Raw genomic sequence first — 19,946 nt, forward strand, 5'->3', positions numbered from 1 at the left:
GACTATTGCGGATCTGAGAGCTGCTATGAGGCCATCTCTACCTACAGTGGTGCCAGAGGAGCCGATGGCGGTATCCAGTAAGGGGGAACTGGACCCGCCGCAACGGGATGAAGACCCACCCCAAGATCTAGAGAAGACATGTCATAAAGGCCTGATCATCACAGGAAGCCCCAGCATCGAAATAGCAGCGCAGACAGGCACGAGTGAGCGGAACAGCGCCACACAGTCGACAGGATCAGGGCAGCACTCAGCGGAGCACCTGGAGCTACCGCACTGCAGACCGATCCGAGTGTGCAGCTTACGTTTGGAGTCTAGCAATCCCTCTTTCACTATGTTTGCCGGAGCTCTGTCCATTGATAAACCGGAGTACGGATTTGAATGGGGTGCAGTGTACTGGAGCTGGCCACACATACCTCTACTGCCCATCGGAGTAATCAACTGGCACCGGGGACTCCAGCAGGTACATACTTCATATGCCCAAACTCTACCTACGACACAGCTGACTTTTTCTCTTTTACTTGAGACAAAGAGGCCGACATGGGACCTGGGGAGTAATTTGGGGGTGGGTCACTGATTTGGCTCTACCGTTGCTGAGGATAGAGCACGGGTTATCAGACTATTTCACCCAGAACTCTGCCGCCTACCCTGTAAAATGGATATTGGTTCTAAGAATGTTATGGAACATATTGTCACCCTAACACTATCCTACCCTGCTCATGTAAAATTTGGAGTAGGATAGATGACATTATTCATTCACATAAAACTCTGGGGTTTTGTTTGCTCATTTATGACTGTTTCTAGTCTACATGATTCCCCTCCTGATGTTATGCTCTACGCAATCTGAGAGTGAATGAATAATTGAGATTTTGTATAAGGGGTTGTACTCTTCTTTGCCCTGTAACTATGTTAATATGCTATGCTCCTGTTTTACCTCCTAGCTCCAAGCTCATATGAGATAGCAATGTTCTAACTTTTTAAAGAGGTTTTGTTGAACCCCTCTCATGCTAATTACATCATATTGTTACATTATAATGTTGTACCTTGAGTGAAAAGCACTTAGACTCTTAACAGCAAATGTTAGATGAAACCCCTATTATCTTTATGGAAACCATACTATAATATCTAAGACTGTACTTTTGTCTCTGAAGCTATAATACTTAAATCAACTGATAGGGAGACACTAGCTATCATTTTGCAGACTAGGACTTTTTATAGAATTGCCGATAGGTCTATTACATATGCTTATCCACTAGTTGTTCCCTACTTTGGAGGTAACTACATCAATTTATATATCTACTCCTTGTCCTATTTAGACTAGCACCGAGAGACTATTAACCTACACTCTAGAGCAGGTATGGCATGCTCTTTAATTAGAGTTTATAACACCTACAGGATTTCAGTTGTACTTCTTTTCTGAAGGCACATATAGTTGCATTAAGCAGTACCTCCACCGCCTGATTTAGCACAAAGTATCTCCCTTATACCCAAAAGACATGTAGTTCCAGAGGTCCCGCTAGATAATCAATCTAACTGGCTCCGCCCTCCCTCCCCTCCTCCCCTCCCACTCCCTTCCCTTACCTCCCCATCCCTTCCCTCATCCCATACCCCTCTCTTACTTTCTTAACTTGAGCGGCTCTTGCCCGCTGTATTTCTTTCTTTTCTTCTCCCCAACAAAATAAAAACCGCTAGCTCCCCATTATGCCCTAATTTATCTTAAATAGACAAACTATATGAAGATGGGTGTAGCGACTCAGAGATCAATTTCACTTCTAATAAAAATTTAAAAAATGAGGCACCATGACAGTATGTTCAGTCACTAACATTTATCATACATCAGACTCTAAGTCCACCAAATTTAAACTCCACAAGTGATGTGGCGGAGGCTTTGGGTATTCTATTGTGGCCTCTACCAGATCCTACTTTTTTATGGCTGATATTATTATATGGTTTAGTTAAAGCCTTCTCTGATATCTATAGTGATTACTGTACCATGATTGCAGATATCACAAGTCTAATAGTGATATTTGTGCCTAGAGGATTGGACTAAATTTTATTTTATTTTCCATATGTGGAATGTATGTTTGCCCTTACCACTTTCAATGTGTGTCTGAACACGTCTTTGTTATGTTATTATTGTTTATTACCTCAATAAAAATAATTGGAAAAAAAAAAAATGATTAACCCCTAATCTGACGTCCACCCACACCGCCGCTATAATAAACCTATTAACCACTAAACCGCAAGCCCCCCACAACGAAATATACTAAAATAAATTATTAACCCCTAAACCTCTGACCTCCCACATCACTAACTCTACATAAATATATTAACCCCTAATCCTAACCCTAACGTAACCCAAACCCTAAATCTAACCCTAACCCTAACGTAACCATAACCCTAACACCCCCTAACTTAAATATAATTAAAATCAATCTAAATAAACCTTTCAATTCTTAACTAAATAATTCCTATTTAAAACTAAAAATTAAAATAAAAAAATTGTGAAGGGAAAGCTTTTTAAATTTAACAAAAGAGAAGTATTAGTTGTGTGCACCCTACTAATGCTCATTGGATGACAGCTATTTGCAGGCCTGGACATTTAAAGCAGCCCACTCCCACCCCTTTCACTTTTAAACAATACTCTTAAACTGGCAAGAATAATGTACTAAATTGATTAACTAAAACATTTTACAACTAAACCCCTTAACAACCACCGACGTACCCTGTATGTCACTTACATTTTAATGGGGCTTGTGTTTTTTATAGTGCAGCTATCGCGACCATCAGCAAGAATGCACTATAATAGGAAGCCTGCAGGAGGGAGGGAGGTTGCAATAGCCAAAATTCCCTTAAGGTCACTAAGGGGTTAAAGTATGTAACATCTGTGATGAGAGTGGGAAGTGACTTCACCAGATTCGGGGCGGGGCTTAGGTCCGTTTGTCTGTGTCACAGTTACTTAGTGAGATCAATGCTACCAGATGTATATTTCCATGCTCTACAATAAAATAGAGTTGTACCATCTTTGCTGTGTCCTGCATCTCATGACATGGTGTCAGAAGTTCTTGCCTGCGCTTCTGTTTCCTGATCGATGACGATGTCAAAGTTTACCCCACCTAAGCCTTTTGATTTCTCTCAGCCTGCAGCTTGGCCCACATGGCGTCAGCGGTTTCAGCGCTTCAGGATTGCTTCCAAGCTGGACAAGGAGAGTGGTGAAGTACAAGTTAATTCTCTTTTATACTCTATGGGGAAGGATGTGGAGCCAGTGTTCAATGTTTTTGCTTTCCAAGAAGGGGAAGAATTGGACTTTGAAATAGTTATAAATAAACTCAGTGCCCACTTTGTGCCCAAAAGAAATGTGATTCATGAGAGAGCTTGTTTTCACAAACGTAATCAGCGTGTGGGAGAATCCGTGGAGTCATTTGTGCGCAGCCTGTATGAACTAGCTGAATTCTGTGAGTTTGGTGTTGCTAAAGAAGAGCAAATCAGAGACAGAATAGTCATAGGAATTGCAGATACTGAAGTCTAACTGAAGCTACAGTTAGAGTCTGATTTAACATTAGATGGGGCTATTACGATGGCCCGCCAGAGTGAACTGGGGAAAAAGCAAAGTGCTGATCTGAGGTCTGAGAGTATTGTGGATGAAGTGCAACAGTTCAGGAAAACTGCTAGTGAAAGGCACAGTGTGAGCGGTAGACCTAAGACAACAGAGAGGACTAGATGTGGATGGGTGCAGCATGCCCGATGCACACGGTGCAACCGTGCCCATGATCAGAGTGTCATATGCCCTGCTAAAGACAAAAGATGTAGAAAATGTAACAGGATGGGCTATTTTGAAGTGGTGTGTAAGACTGAAAATATTAAGGAGATGCAGGTGGATAGCGACCAGGAGGGTCAAGAAGTGTCCTTTGTGGGGTCTGTTGTTGAACAGCCGGGTTCAGAAGATGATTGGAGGGTTACCCTTACTGTGATGGGAGCCAAAGTTGCCTTTAAGATTGACACAGGAGCAGACATCACTGTAATGTCCCTTGCAGCATTCATAAAACTGCCTCGACAGCCCCAGCTGGCAAAAGTTACAACAAAAGTTCATAGTCCTGGTGGCCACATTGATTGTGCGGGAAAATTTCTTGCCAGCTGTGAGTAAAAGCAAAGGAAATTCACCATGTGGGTGCATGTGATTAGAGGTCAGTGTGTTAACAATTTATTGAGCAGAAAAGCAGCCTGTGGTTTGGGCCTAGTAGCCAGAGTGAATGAAATCTCAGAAGATATGTTTGGTGAATTGGGCCTACTGAATTGCAACCCAGTCCGCATATCACTTAAAGGTGACACAGTCCCATACAGCATTACCACTCCCTGTAGAATTCCGTTCCCACTCATGCCTCAAGTGGAGAAGGAGCTTCTGTGTATGAAGAATATGGGGGTTATTGAAGAGGTGTGTCTCCATTGTGCCTGTTGCGAAGAAAAACGGGAAAAGTATGCATCTCTGTAGACTTGAAAAGGCTGAATGAGGCGGTGAAGAGAGAGAGATATGTGCTGTCGATACTTGACATAGTTCCGTAATTGGCAGGGGCGAAGTTCTTCTCTACATTGGATGCTTCTAGCGGCTTCTGACAGATACCTCTAGATTAGGGTGACCATATTGCCGCTTTAAAAAGGGACACATATCAAAAATACATATGTCAGGGCTGTTTTCAGGGCTGTTTAAAGAAATGTTTTGTATAAGAACCCTGACATATGTATTTTTCATATGTGTCCCTTTTTAAAGCGGCAATATGGTCAGCCTACTCTAGATCCAAAGTGCCGCAAACTGACTACCTTCCTCACACTGGTAGGTCGGTTTTGCTTCTGCAGACTCCCCTTCTGGATATCCTCTGCTCCTGAAATATTTCAAAGAGAAATGAGTTCTCTCCTAAGAGACCACGTGGGCACGGCAGTCTTCATGGACGACATCTTGGTGTATGGGTCTACATTGGAGGAACATGATCAGCAACTGAGCTCCGTGCTGCAGACTATTAGAGAGTCCAGGCTGAAGTTAAATAACAAGAAATGCCATTTTAGGAAAGCTGAGTTATGTTACTTTGGGTATATCTTCAATAGGGATGGCATCAAGCCAGACCCCGAGAAAATTTGTGCTATTGAACAGATGAAAAGTCCTTCTGATGTACATGAGCTGAGACAAATATTGGGCCTTGTAAATTATGTGGGCAGGTTCCTCTCAGATTTATTCACTATACTCCACCCTATCACAGAGTTGCTAAAGAAAGATGTTGCCTGGGTCTGGGGACCTTCACAGGAAGAATCTTTTATGCAGGTCAAGTCCCTGCTGGGGTCTGCCCCAGTGTTGGGGTTCTACGACCCTTCCAAAAAGACTGTGGTTAATGCTGATGCGAGCAGTTATGGGTTAGGGGCCGCCCTCCTGCAGTTGAATGAGAACAAACTACAGCCCATCACCTACTGTTTCCGTACACTGACAGCTGCTGAGACAAAATACGCCCAAATTGAGAGAGTGCCTAGCGGCAGTTTGGGCCTGTGAGCGCTATCATGGTTACCTAGTGGGTTTAGAGAAATTTAGTCTGGAGACTGATCATAAACCGCTAGTCCCTCTAATCAACTCCTATGATATTGACAAAACACCCCTAAGATGCCAGAGACTTCTAATGAGGCTGCTCAGGTTCAACGTTCAGGCAGTGCATGTGCCGGGGAAACAACTGGCTGTGGCGGATACACTGTCCAGGCTCCTGCTGGCTTCTGCTGAAGAGTCTTCAATGGAATCAGATGTGAATGTGTATGTAGATTCAGTTCTGGCCTCCAAGTACATCTCTTCAGGGAAGCTAGAACAAATAAAGAAAGAGACATATTTAGATACAGACCTTCAAGAATTTATAAAGTACATAAAAGAAGGTTGGCCCGAGAGTCGGCAGCCTGGATGTCTTTAAGTTCTTACCAGTCAGAGAGGTTGCAGCAGTATGGTAGCCTGGGATCAGTTCCGACATTGCAAGCCATGTGTATAAACATGCCTTTTGCCGGGAACGCCGGCCTACTCAGAGAAGGGAGCCCTTGATTTCTACTCCGCTGCCTGCAGGACCATTGCAGAAAATAGCTTCTGATTTGTGCGAACTGCACAAAAAAAAGTTCTTAGTCGTGATCGACTACTATTCCAGGTATTTGGAAATCACAAGTCAAGCCGTTATCACTCGTCTCAAGAGCCTGTTCGCCAGGTGGGGCATACCAATGGAGCTGGTAAATAATAACGGAATACAGTTTGCTTCCACAGAGTTCAGTTCTTTCAGCAGAGAATATGATTATGTACAATCCACGTCAAGTCCACATTACCCGCAGGCCAACGGAATGGCTGAAAGGGCAGTTCAAACAAGAAAGTTCATTTTGAAGCAATCTGAGCCATACCTGGCCATCCTGTCCAATAGGGTGACTCCATTCAAGCCAAGGGGTTTAGCCCAACACAGCTGATGCTAGGACGCCAGATTCGCACCACCTTACCCTCTGTGGGTGTCTTCCAGCCAACCAGCTCTATTCCTCTGGACGAAGTCCTTAGGAGGGATGATGAGGCAAAAAGGGGCTATCGATTCTTCTACGACAGGAGACATTCTGTGAGGCCCTTGCAGGAGCTGAATGTGGGGCAAAGTGTCAGAATTAAACTGGATGATGAGAAGAAATAGAAGACGCCTGCTACGGTAATTGGTCGCTCTCCAGAACCAAGGTCCTATGTAGTCCTTACTGATGGAGGGACAGTTATACGCCGTAATCAAAAACATCTTCAGCCTGCACCTGAGAGTTTGGAACTGAATGCTTCAGTACCACCGCCGGTGGGATCCCCTGTTTTAAAAGGGGTGCCTTCCCCTCAGCAAGATCACAGCGGGGATATGTCTTTGCCTCCAGCAGACTCTCAATCACCTTCTTCTGTATCAGAGGACAGTTCATGTAGAGTTACGTTACATCAAGCGGAAGAGTGGTGAAACGTCCGGCCCAATATCGGGATTAACTTTAGTTAGAACAGTGACCAGAAGTATGGGCAGAATAATCCCATGGTCACTGTAGACTAGGGTAGTCTACCCCGATGTTCAAGTCAGGCTGTAATTCATGTTGTTTATATTTTCTGTAACTTGTTATTTGTTATATACTATATAAAACTGTTGTTGTATACCTTGTTATTTGTTATATTCAAATGAAAAAAATGTATGCTTTGTCCTTTGAAAAGGGGGAAGATGTGATGAGAGTGGGAAGTGACGTCACCAGATTGGGGGCGGGGTTTAGGTCCATTTGTCTGTGTCGCAGTTACTTAGTTAGATCAATACTACCAGATGTATATTTCCATGCTCTACAATAAAATAGAGTTGTACCATCTTTGCTGTGTCCTGCATGTGTCCTGCATCTCATGACAACATCCTTCTGTCATTGGTTTTTGTAAATTGGTTGTAATTAAATAGTAAAAAATAAACACAGCAAGACAATGAGATGCAGGGCAAGGCTGACCCTGCATCATACACAAATAATAATGCTGGTGACTGGGCGGGGATAAGACAAAAGGCCCTGGCCCACAACTGGTCCTGGCCCTGTATGACCGATGCTCAGTCCAGTCTTGGCAACATCCAACTAATCCTCATTGACTGATAGGTACAATGATCATTTGCATTTATCAGCCAATGAGTGGTACTAGGAAATAACTATCAGTAATTAAACTTTTGCCAGAACTGCACAACTAATATTGCTATATTAAACAGATTTTACCTCATATTATTCAGTATGAAAAGTGTAATGTTGCTCTTTGGTAAAGATGATAGAACACTTTCAGCACATTGACCCTTTAAGGATCTGATAATCTAAACCTCGCTAAGTATGACACAGCAAACCAGTCTCTTGGGGACGGAACAAGCACAATTTTCAAATTCCTGCAAAATGAACAATGATTCTGCATTGTGATATGTTGTTTTAAATAATATAAACTTTAATGTCTGTGGGATTAAATGTTAAAGGGATACTAAACCCATTTTTTTTTCTTTTGTGATTCAAATAGAGCATGCAAATTGAAGCAACTTTCTAATTTACTCATATTACCAATTTTCTTTGTTCTCTTAGTATCTTTATTTGAAAAATCAGGAATGTAAACTTACGAGCCGTCCCATCTTTGGTTCAGCACCTGGGTAGTGCTTAATGATTGGTGGCTAAATGTATCCACCAATCAGCAAGAGCTATCCAGAGTGCTGAACCCAAAATGGGTTGGCTCCTATGCCTACATTTCCACTTTTTCAAATAAAGATGCATGCTCTATCTGAATCATGAAACAAAAAAAAATTGGGTTCAGTATCCCTTTACAGGATTATAACACTGTCCTCTATGACAGCCAAAATAAACCCGAACATTTGTTTATAATAATATTATAATCAAATCCTACTTACAGTTTTGTAAAAAAGTTTTTTATTTCTAAATTTATGTAAGGAACAAAACTCCACAAAAAGGTCTGTCCAACATTGTAAATGTCCAATCAATTTTACTCTGTTTACATATTACAATTTTGAGAGGTCTCTGCAACGCATGTGCAGTAATTTAATTGCTGTCACGCATGTGCACCTTTATCCCCGAAGACTATTGCTAGGTCTTGGGTGTAAAATAGAGCATGCGCATATCCACAATGGTCTGAGCGGCTTTCTGTGCTGATAATGTTGCGACTGTGAATCCACCCCAAGTGAGTGATCAAATAATAATTAAGGTAGTCAATTACATCACGTCTGAAATACTTGTCAGATCTACTATTGAAATGCGTTGGCTATGTAAGAACTACCTGCAAGGGCCGTGAGAAAGAGAATTCAGGTTAGCCACCATGATTGGACTATGCTAATTATGTTCAGTTTCTTAAAAAAAAAACTGTTTCCTGTCATGCATGGAAAGATCACTAAAAATATTTTTGGTCATATAAAGGTTATTTTCAAGCTGTTCATGTTTGTGCAATACTGGTCTGTGGAATAGAAACGTATTGAAACGCCCAATAAGCACAATAAAACAAAAAAGCAAAATTATTATTATTTATCTCAGCACAAGAACATATGATTTAAAAAAAAACTGTAACACATATTAAATGTCCTTTTTTTTTTTTACAAAAATGAAATGTCCCTTTAAATATCAGTAGTTTTTATAGTTTAAAAAAGTTATTGTGAAGTAAAATTTTACACTGAGCAGAAAGTATAAAGGGGGTAACATTTCTGCACTCTGGTCATTTGTGTCTGCCCTTTGGCTTATAGATTTTATTTACAGAAATTAATTAAGAGACGACTTGGGATCACAAAACTCTCAGATTACACAGTAACCAGCGTGGTACAAGAAGCAATCATTTCTGTCCTGTGTGCTGTTCTTCTCACTTTGCCTTATTTGTTCCATGCAGGTAGCTGAGGGCCTGACCATAGTTTGGGAAAGTGTTGAAACTCAGCAGATGTGTTATTTGCCCTTGGGACGGCACAGAAAACCTGCAGCCTCAGAGAAGAGCAGACTGAGGCAGCTCGGACGTCAAGAGTGATGAATCACCTTTTACCTCCTGTGTGCTTACACCTGAAAAACTGCAGTCTAACCCCAGAAGAAATCTATGCAGGAAAAGAACCTTTGTTTTGTTTTTAATGTGATTCTTTTTCTTTGTTTAACAACACAAATAGTGTAGAATAAAAATTGGGAGAAAAACTTAAAGGGACAATATGATCTATTTGCCGTTTTGATGATCATTTCTTAAGAGCAAGTGGATTCTTTATCCACCGCTCATCTGAATTGTGTATTAAGTAAATTGTATGAGACAAGTGAAACATGACATTAACGTGTATGTTAGTTATAACAAATATGTTTCACCTTCAGTTTCTGAAGTTATAAAAGAAGATGAAAAGTTCTACCAGATCTTGGTCTGCCACCCTTCTCCTTGATGATACTTCTTGATACCGGTGAATCCACTGCACCGACATTAGTCATGAAACCACAAACAAGCAACTTGACGTGGATTCATATATGTCCTCTTCTGAGTTTGTGAAGACTGAAGTTGACTACTCCTGTTTGACCCTGGCATGTCCCTGTCTCATTTGCTAGTAGCTGTTTTTCTGTCTGACCCTGGCATGTCCCTGTCTCATTTGCTAGTAGCTGTTTTTCTGTCTGACCCTGGCATGTCCCTGTCTCTGTTTTTCATTTGTCAGTAGCTGTTTTCCTGTGTGATCCTGTCATGTCCCTGTCTCTTTCATTTGCTAGTAGCTGTTTTCCTGTGTGATCCTGGCATGTCCCTGTCTCTTTCATTTGCTAGTAGCTGTTTTCCTGTGTGACCCTGGCATGTCCCTGTCTCTGTCATTTGATAGTAGCTGTGTGACCCTGGCATGTCTCTGTCTCATTCATTTGCTAGTAGCTGTTTTCCTGTGTGACCCTGGCATGTCCCTGTCTCTGTCATTTGCTAGTAGCTGTTTTCTTGTGTGACCCTGGCATGTCCCTGTCTCTGTCATTTGCTAGTAGCTGTTTTCCTGTGTGACCCTGGCATGTCCCTGTCTCTGTCATTTGCTAGTAGCTGTTTTCCTGTGTGACCCTGACATGTCCCTGTCTCTTTTATTTGCTAGTAGGTGTTTTCCTGTGTGACCCTGGCATGTCTCTGTCTCTGTCATTTGCTAGTAGCTGTTTTCCTGTGTGACCCTGGCATGTCCCTGTCTCTTTCATTTGCTAGTATCTGTTTTCCTGTGTGACCCTGGCATGTCCCTGTCTCTTTCATTTGTCAGTAGCTGTTTTCCTTTTTGACCCTGGCATGTCCCTGTGTCTGTCATTTGTCAGTAGCTGATTTCCTTTTTGACCCTGGCATGTCCCTGTCTCTTTCATTTGCTAGTAGCTGTTTTCCTGTGTGACCCTGACATGTCCATGTCTCTTTCATTTGCTAGTAGCTGTTTTCCTTTTTGACCCTGGCATCTCCCTGTCTCTGTAATTTGCTAGTAGCTGTTTTCCTGTTTGACCCTGGCATCTCCCTGTCTCTGTCATTTGATAGTAGCTGTTTTCCTGTTTGACCCTGGCATGTCCCTGTGTCTGTCATTTGCTAGCAGCTGTTTTCCTGTTTGACCCTGGCATGTCCCTGTGTCTGTCATTTGCTAGTAGCTGTTTTCCTGTTTGACCCTGGCATGTCCCTATGTCTGTCATTTGCTAGTAGCTGTTTTCCTGTTTGACCCTGGCATGTCCCTGTGTCTGTCATTTGCTTGTAGTTGTTTTCCTGTTTGACCCTGGCATGCCCCTGTGTCTGTCATCTGCTAGTAGATGTTTTCCTGTTTGACCCTGGCATGTCCCTATGTCTGTCATTTGCTAGTAGCTGTTTTCCTGTTTGACCCTGGCATGTCCCTGTCTCTGTCATTTGCTAGTAGCTGTTTTTCTGTTTGACCCTGGCATGTCCCTGTCTCTGTCATTTGCTAGTAGCTGTTTTCCTGTTTGACCCTGACATGTCCCTGTGTCTGTCATTTGCTAGTAGCTGTTTTCCTGTTTGACCCTGGCATGTCCCTGTCTCTGTCATTTGCTAGTAGCTGTTTTCCTGTTTGACCCTGACATGTCCCTGTGTCTGTCATTTGCTAGTAGCTGTTTTCCTGTTTGACCCTGGCATGTCCCTGTCTCTGTCATTTGCTAGTAGCTGTTTTCCTGTTTGACCCTGGCATGTCCCTGTGTCTGTCATTTGCTAGTAGCTGTTTTCCTGTTTGACACTGGCATGTCCCTGTCTCAGTCATTTGCTAGTAGCTTTTTTCCTGTTTGACCCTGGCATGCCCCTGTGTCTGTCATTTGCTAGTAGCTGTTTACCTGTTTGACCCTGGTATGTCCCTGTCTCTGTCATTTGCTAGTAGCTGCTTTCCTGTTTGACCCTGGCATGTCCCTGTGTCTGTCATTTGCTAGTAGCTGTTTACCTGTTTGACCCTGGTATGTCCCTGTCTCTGTCATTTGCTAGTAGCTGCTTTCCTGTTTGACCCTGGTATGTCTCTGTGTCTGTCATTTGCTAGTAGCTGTTTTCCTTTTTGACCCTGGCATGTCTCTGTGTCTGTCATTTGCTAGTAGATGTTTTCCTGTTTGACCCTGGCATGTCCCTGTGTCTGTCATTTGCTAGTAGCTATTTTCCTGTTTGACCCTGGCATGTCCCTGTCCCTGTCATTTGCTAGTAGCTGTTTTCCTGTTTGACCCTGGTATGTCTCTGTCTCTGTCACTTGCTAGTAGCTGTTTTCTTGTTTGACCCTGGCATGTCCCTGTGTCTGTCATTTGCTAGTAGCTGTTTTCCTGTTTGACCCTGGCATGTCCCTGTCTCTGTCATTTGCTAGTAGCTGTTTTCTTGTTTGACCCTGGCATGTCCCTGTGTCTGTCATTTGCTAGTAGCTGTTTTCCTGTTTGACCCTGGCATGTCCCTGTCTCTGTCATTTGCTAGTAGCTGTTTTCCTGTTTGACCCTGGTATGTCTCTGTCTCTGTCACTTGCTAGTAGCTGTTTTCTTGTTTGACCCTGGCATGTCTCTGTTCCTGACTGTCAGTAATACTATTGTATGATTGGAAAGGGGACGATGGACAAATGATTGTTAAGACCCCCTCCACATAATTTCAAACAAATGAGCTTATAAACCTAGCAAAATTATTCCTTTCCCACCATTGCTGCACCTTTGTGGCACTAAACAGCATGAATGAGTAAACAAATCAATTTCGTCAAGCAATCATTAGTTTTTCTTCCGTTTTATCCAATAATGTATTGGCTGTTAGTATATAAAACGAGAAAAACAGGAGAGAGAGATGAAGCATTTACTGGCACACTTAAGAAGGGTAGGAATATACAATGTATCCACATACATTGTATATAACTTCCCTTTTTAAAGGGACAGTCAACACCCGATGCAACTTAACTCAATACCTTAGATCAGGAATAGAAGATGCAGCTGCACCGCATCGCATGTTGATTAGCTCTAACGGTATTGGAGTAATCACCCAAAATACATACGTTTATTCCATGTAGATATGGCTGCCAAACTCCTCCCCCTCCTCCTTCGTCCTCTTCTCTAATCTTTTCCCTGCTCGCTCGTTCATGTTTGAAAGGTTGACTTTGCTGTTTTGATAATGAGTGTTACGGTACCAACTGTGTACCAAGGGTTAATACCAGATGAACAATGTCCTGCATAGGGAATCAGCAATTCACAACCCAGCCAGTTTCAGGTTTAAAACAGAATGACATTTATTAAAGGCTAGATGCCTAGTATTTATACAGGTTTGACCCCCCCCCCAGATGGGGGTTGAAAGACTGTTGTACATTACATGGAGGGAACAAGCCCTTTGACATGATACAATAGAATTATATTACTTAAACACTTCAACCACAAGACACTCTTGGCCCTTCTTATCACTTAGGCGTTTTCTCTCTGGAGGTGATCAAACAATAGAATGCTTAGCACTAATTAGATTATAGCTGGAGCCAGCAACTCTGTCTTTAGAAATTAGTTTCTTAGCTAAACACAATTAACTCCTTCAGTCCTGACAGAAGGGTCTGTCACATATCTCCCCCGTTGTGGAACACTCCGGCAGACCCGGCTTGACCCTTTGGCGGGTCAACCTGGGGATGACCGGACTAGGAGGTGGTAGGCATGTCAGTTTGCCAGGACAATCCATCTGTATTCCCGTTATGAGAGAGAATTCCTGTCCATACAAACAAGGGTTCAACTTCCTCAGTGCCCAGACTAGGGCTAAACAGTCCTTCAAAATCCCATCAGCTTCTTTACGAGTTTTCTGTACCTGCTCTTTATAGGTATCCACAATCCCTTCATACTGACATAGGGTGCCCTTGAGTTGCTGCACCTCACTATGAGCCAGCGTCAGCTTCTCCTCAAGTGTCGCTAAGTTTGTCTTTAAGGTTTCATGTCCCACTCTCAAGCTGGTGTTTTCTGCAGTCTGTCGGTGCAGTTTGTCTAGCAGAGATTCACGTTCTAAACGTGCTTTTTCCTCTGCGCTCCTCTTCTCCTTCATCAGCGCATTGTAACGAGACCTCCACATATCAATAGCGGATAGAGATTTACTGAGCTCAGCGTCCTGGGGCTTAGCAGCAGGGGGGTCAGTCTCTGCTGCACGGATCTGGGCACGGGTAGTCACAGAGTTAACATCAGCGGGACCCATAGGAGCGTAGGCAGAAACAAGGGGGACCAAGTCATTTCCAAGAAGAACATCAGCAGGTAAGTCCTTCTTGACCCCCACATTCACAGGTCTAGCGCCCACTCCCCAATCCAAATGTACCCTGGCAACAGGTAGGCTGAACACATCGCCCCTTGCTACCCTCACAGCCACAGTGTCTCCAGTGTACTGTTTCTCAGACACCAAGTTCTTTTGAAGCAAGGTCATGGTAGCACCAGTATCCCGTAGACCACTGACCTTCTTCCCATTCACTTTAACCAGTTGCCGGTTATTCCGGTGGGCAGCTTGCACAAGGTCTGCCTCATGTAGGATGCTCCAGCATTCTTGCGCCTCTACGTAGCGGGCCGCAGGCTGAGGATTACGTGGGATTCCGCCGGCAGGTCTTCTCCAGGACTGCGCTTGGTTCGCTGCGTTTAGGGGACACTCTGGTCTTTTGTGCCCTAGTTGCTTACATCCAAAGCATCGAATCGGTTGTGAGTAGCCCCGCAAATTGAACAGGGCTCTCTGAGGGTAGTTCGTGGCCGGAGGCCGTGTGGTATAGCGGTGCGCCGGGGTTTGGTAACTGGCAGCTGCTGGGGTGACTGGGGGTCTGTACTCCACTCTAGCAGGGGGCTTAGTGGTAGCAGTGTCCAGTTTGCGGGCATCCGTATACTCATCTGCCAAGCGAGCCGCTTCCTGCAGGGTGGAGGGTTTACGGTCCCGAACCCACTCTCGAACTCCTGCGGGTAACTTGTCGAAGCAATGTTCCAACAGGAATAGCTGCAGCACCTCTTCCCCAGATATGGCTTGGCACCCCGCTATCCAGTGAGCTGCTGTGCGGTGCACCTTACATGCCCACTCAAGGTAGGAATCTCCAGCTAATTTAACAGTGTCTCTGAACCGCCTCCGGTATGCCTCCGGTGTAACCGCATACCTGGAGAGCAGAGCCTCTTTTACCGTATTATAATCCCTGACTTCCTCATCTGGAATGGCCCGAAAAGCCTCTCTGGCCCGGCCGGATAATTTTCCAGATAATATCGTGACCCAGTCCTCTGCGGGTACCTTGTGTAGTGCACATTGCCTCTCAAAATCCGCAAGGTACCCATCAATCTCTCCTTCTGTTTCCAGGAAGTTTTTAAAAGCTGCAAAATTTACTTTTCTCTTTTCCATCTTAGTCAGTATTGTAATAATCCCCCTCTTCCTGAGGTTACTGGCTTGTGTAGTTGCTCTTCTGGGCGATAAGGTTCATTCCGTCGCTGCCACCAATGTTACGGTACCAACTGTGTACCAAGGGTTAATACCAGATGAACAATGTCCTGCATAGGGAATCAGCAATTCACAACCCAGCCAGTTTCAGGTTTAAAACAGAATGACATTTATTAAAGGCTAGATGCCTAGTATTTATACAGGTTTGACCCCCCCCCCCCCCCCAGATGGGGGTTGAAAGACTGTTGTACATTACATGGAGGGAACAAGCCCTTTGACATGATACAATAGAATTATATTACTTAAACACTTCAACCACAAGACACTCTTGGCCCTTCTTATCACTTAGGCGTTTTCTCTCTGGAGGTGATCAAACAATAGAATGCTTAGCACTAATTAGATTATAGCTGGAGCCAGCAACTCTGTCTTTAGAAATTAGTTTCTTAGCTAAACACAATTAACTCCTTCAGTCCTGACAGAAGGGTCTGTCACAATGAGCATGCGCATTATCTTCTGCCTGCTCACAAATGCAAGCCGAAATCGGAAGTGCACTGTGATTACCTTAGTGGCTAGATCGCGTCCATCTACTAAAAGTAGCCTACATCTTTTTTTTTATATAGGTATTTATATTTACCATTGTAATAAACATTCACTATCTTTTTTATATATATATAGGTATTTATATTTACCATTGTAATAAACATTCACTATCTTTTTTTCTAGCGATCACACTAAATGTAATATGGCACTAATATGTTTAATATTGAAACAAACATTCCGTTCTTTTGGTTTCTAATCGATTGTGCATGCACGATTTGCCGTAAACGTGTGTTAACAACCCGACTGAGGATTCGATTATGATTGGGGGATTGTTTAAAAATAAAAGCAAATACGTAACAGTGGGGGGAGTTTGGAGGCCATATCTACATGGAATAAACGTATGTATTTTGGGTGATTACACCGTTAGAGCTAATCAGCTGATCTTCTATTCCTGACTAAGGTATGGAGTTAGGTTGCATCAGGTGTTTAAACTGTCCCTTTACGTGTGCCAGTAAATGTTTCTTCTCTCTCTCTTGTTTTTCTCAAATGATACCACATGGCATTAGGCACCACCCTCCTTTATATACATAGGCTTATTTAAGGGGGTCTGAGGTTAGTTATCATTACCCCACCTTCCCTATCTAGGGGTTTCTTCTTACTAGTATATAACACTAATCTGCTTTTCAGTTTACTACTTTTAGCAGAAGTATTTTATTCTTTTCTTTGCAGAAAAAGCATACCCGAATAGGCTCAAGATCAGCAATGCTCTATGGAGAACTAGCTGGGGATTTGTGGCTTCACATATATGCCTCTTGTCATTGACTCACCTGATGTTTTTAGCTAGCTCCCAGAGTGCATTGCTGCTCTGGGACCAAGTAGAACTATTGTGAGGTCCATTACAATCCTTTATAAATCTATTTATCTACACAATATCCACATTTAGAAGTGAATTATGTAGAAAAATAAAAAGCTGAAACATATTAAAGTATTTCTTTTGTTTTGCAAGTCCCTTTACCTAGTAGACTATATATTGCTGAGATGGCATTGTCTATCTATTCTAGTGATGTTAAAATGTTACAAATGTAAAGTAGATGAACCAGTATTTGCAGCAAAATATATTCTGTCTCTATTTTTTCATGAAAAGGTGTGAAATGTTTCTATGGTTTGATGCAAGATAATGATGTTTTGCAATATATAATAATAATAATAAATGATACACCTATGTGCTGTGCTTTTAAACAGAATAAAAGAGCTAATGTGAGTTACTTTGTATCCTGCGCTCTTCTCATGAGTGCAACACTCACACTGGGTCACTGCTCGTTAGGGATGTGAAAACCTTTTCCCTGTCAGCCGATTGGCTCCCTGATCAGTGGCTTCTTCACGCTGGGAGAGAATGATACACAGATTATACTGAGCGCTGCTGGTAACCGAGGTGCTCTGCTGAATTAGCAACATGGTTGAATGAGATAAAAGCAGCAGTTTTTTTCCTACACACTCACTAAAGTAATCCTGCTATAGCTGTGAAATGAAAACTGCAGAGCCCTCTGTGCTGGTAACTGGCTGTTTGTACCTGAGACACACAGATTCTACCTTTCATTGATGTGGCCAGAGCCTGCATTAGATAGGCTGATACCTCTCAGGGTTTATGTCAAATTCCCATAACTCAAGGGCGTCCAAACCATTTACAGGAGGGGCCACACTAAAAGTTTTTTTATTTTACTGAGACGACCAATGTGTCTTAAAAATGCTACTAGTAGATATATAAGGTTGACATCAGCTAAGAGTTAAAGAGCACTATATGCCATTGTTTTGGCTTTCACAAGTTCCAATATGTGCCTATACCTGTTTTATCATACAGTCCTGCAATGTCCTGTCTCATATGTTAGTACATATGGGCTGCTTGAAAAGCTATATTGCTTGTATTAAAATATTGAATATCCTGGTTCAGAACAACGGTATTAAAGGGACAGTCTATTCCAGAATTTGTATTGTTTAAACAGATAGATAATCCCTTTATTACCCATTCCTCCGTTTTGTATAACCAACACGGTTTAATTAATATACTTTTTACCTCTGTGATTACCTTGTATCTAAGCCTCTGCAGACTGTCCCCTTATCTCAGTTCCTTTTGCAGGCTTGCATTTTAGTCAATCAGTGCTTACTCATAGATAACTCCACTGAAGTATGCACAATCTTATCTATATAACATGCATGAACTAGCACTCACTAACTGTGAAAAACTGTCAAAATGCCCTGAGATAAAAGAGGACCTTCAAGGGCTTAGAAATCAGCATATAGGCATATCTAAGTTTAGCTTTCAACAAAGAATACCAAGAGCAAAAAGCAAATTTGATTATAAAAGTAAATTGGAAAGTTGTTTAAAATTGCATGCCCTATCTAAATCATGAAAGTAAAATTTTGACGAGACTGTCCCTTTCAGTCTGAGAAGAAGATGGCCAGATAAACCGATAGGACCCATAGTGTAGGCCTTAGGGTGGACAAGCTTACTGTCTAATATATAGGCTTACTGATGGTGACAGAATTAATTAGGTACAAAGGAAAAAATACAATCTAAAAATGTGCCTTATGTAAAACAAATGTTCTTATATATTAAGTCACATCTTGTATGCATAGCCCTGACTTATATGTATGGTCCCAACCTTTATGCATAGCCCTGACTTATATGTATGGTCCCAACCTTTATGCATGGCCCTGACTTATATATAGTCCCATTTTGTATGCCTAGCCCTGACTTATATGTATAGTCCCATCTTGTATGCATAGCCCTGACTTATATATATAGTCCCAACCTTTATGCATAGCCCTGACTTATATATAGTCCCATCTTGTATGCATAGCTCTGACTTATATATATAGTCCCATCTTGTATGCATAGCTCTGACTTATATATATAGTCCCATCTTGTATGCATAGCTCTGACTTATATATAGTCCCATTTTGTATGCCTAGCCCTGACTTATATATATATAATCTCATCTTGTATGCATAGCCCTGATTTATATATATAATCCCATCTTGTATGCATAGCCCTGATTTATATATATATAATCCCATCTTGTATGCATAGCCCTGATTTATATATATAATCCCATCTTGTATGCATAGCCCTGATTTATATATATATATAATCCCATTTTGTATGCATAGCCCTGATTTATATATATAATTCCATCTTGTATGCATAGCCCTAATTTATATATATAATCCAATCCTGTATGCATAGCCCTGATTTATATATATATAATCCCATTTTGTGTGCATAGCCCTGATTTATATATATAATCCCATCTTGTGTGCATAGCCCTGATTTATATATATAGTCCCATCTTGTATGCATAGCCCTGATTTATATATATATAATCCCATCTTGTGTGCATAGCCCTGATTTATATATATAATCCCATCTTGTGTGCATAGCCATGATTTATATATATAGTCCCATCTTGTATGCATAGCCCTGATTTATATATATATATATATATATATATATATATATATATATATATATATATATATAATCTCATCTTGTATGCATAGCTCTGAGTTATATATAGTCCCATTTTGTATGCCTAGCCCTGACTTATATATATATAATCTCATCTTGTATGCATAGCCCTGATTTATATATATAATCCCATCTTGTATGCATAGCCCTGATTTATATATATATAATCCCATCTTGTATGCATAGCCCTGATTTATATATATAATCCCATCTTGTATGCATAGCCCTGATTTATATATATATAATCCCATCTTGTATGCATAGCCCTGATTTATATATATAATTCCATTTTGTATGCATAGCCCTAATTTATATATATAATCCAATCCTGTATGCATAGCCCTGATTTATATATATATAATCCCATCTTGTGTGCATAGCCCTGATTTATATATATAATCCCATCTTGTGTGCATAGCCCTGATTTATATATATAATCCCATTTTGTGTGCATAGCCCTGATTTATATATATAATCCCATTTTGTGTGCATAGCCCTGATTTATATATATAGTCCCATCTTGTATGCATAGCCCTGATTTATATATATATA

Source organism: Bombina bombina, chromosome 5, assembly GCF_027579735.1.
Source record: "Bombina bombina isolate aBomBom1 chromosome 5, aBomBom1.pri, whole genome shotgun sequence".
NCBI lineage: Eukaryota > Metazoa > Chordata > Amphibia > Anura > Bombinatoridae > Bombina > Bombina bombina.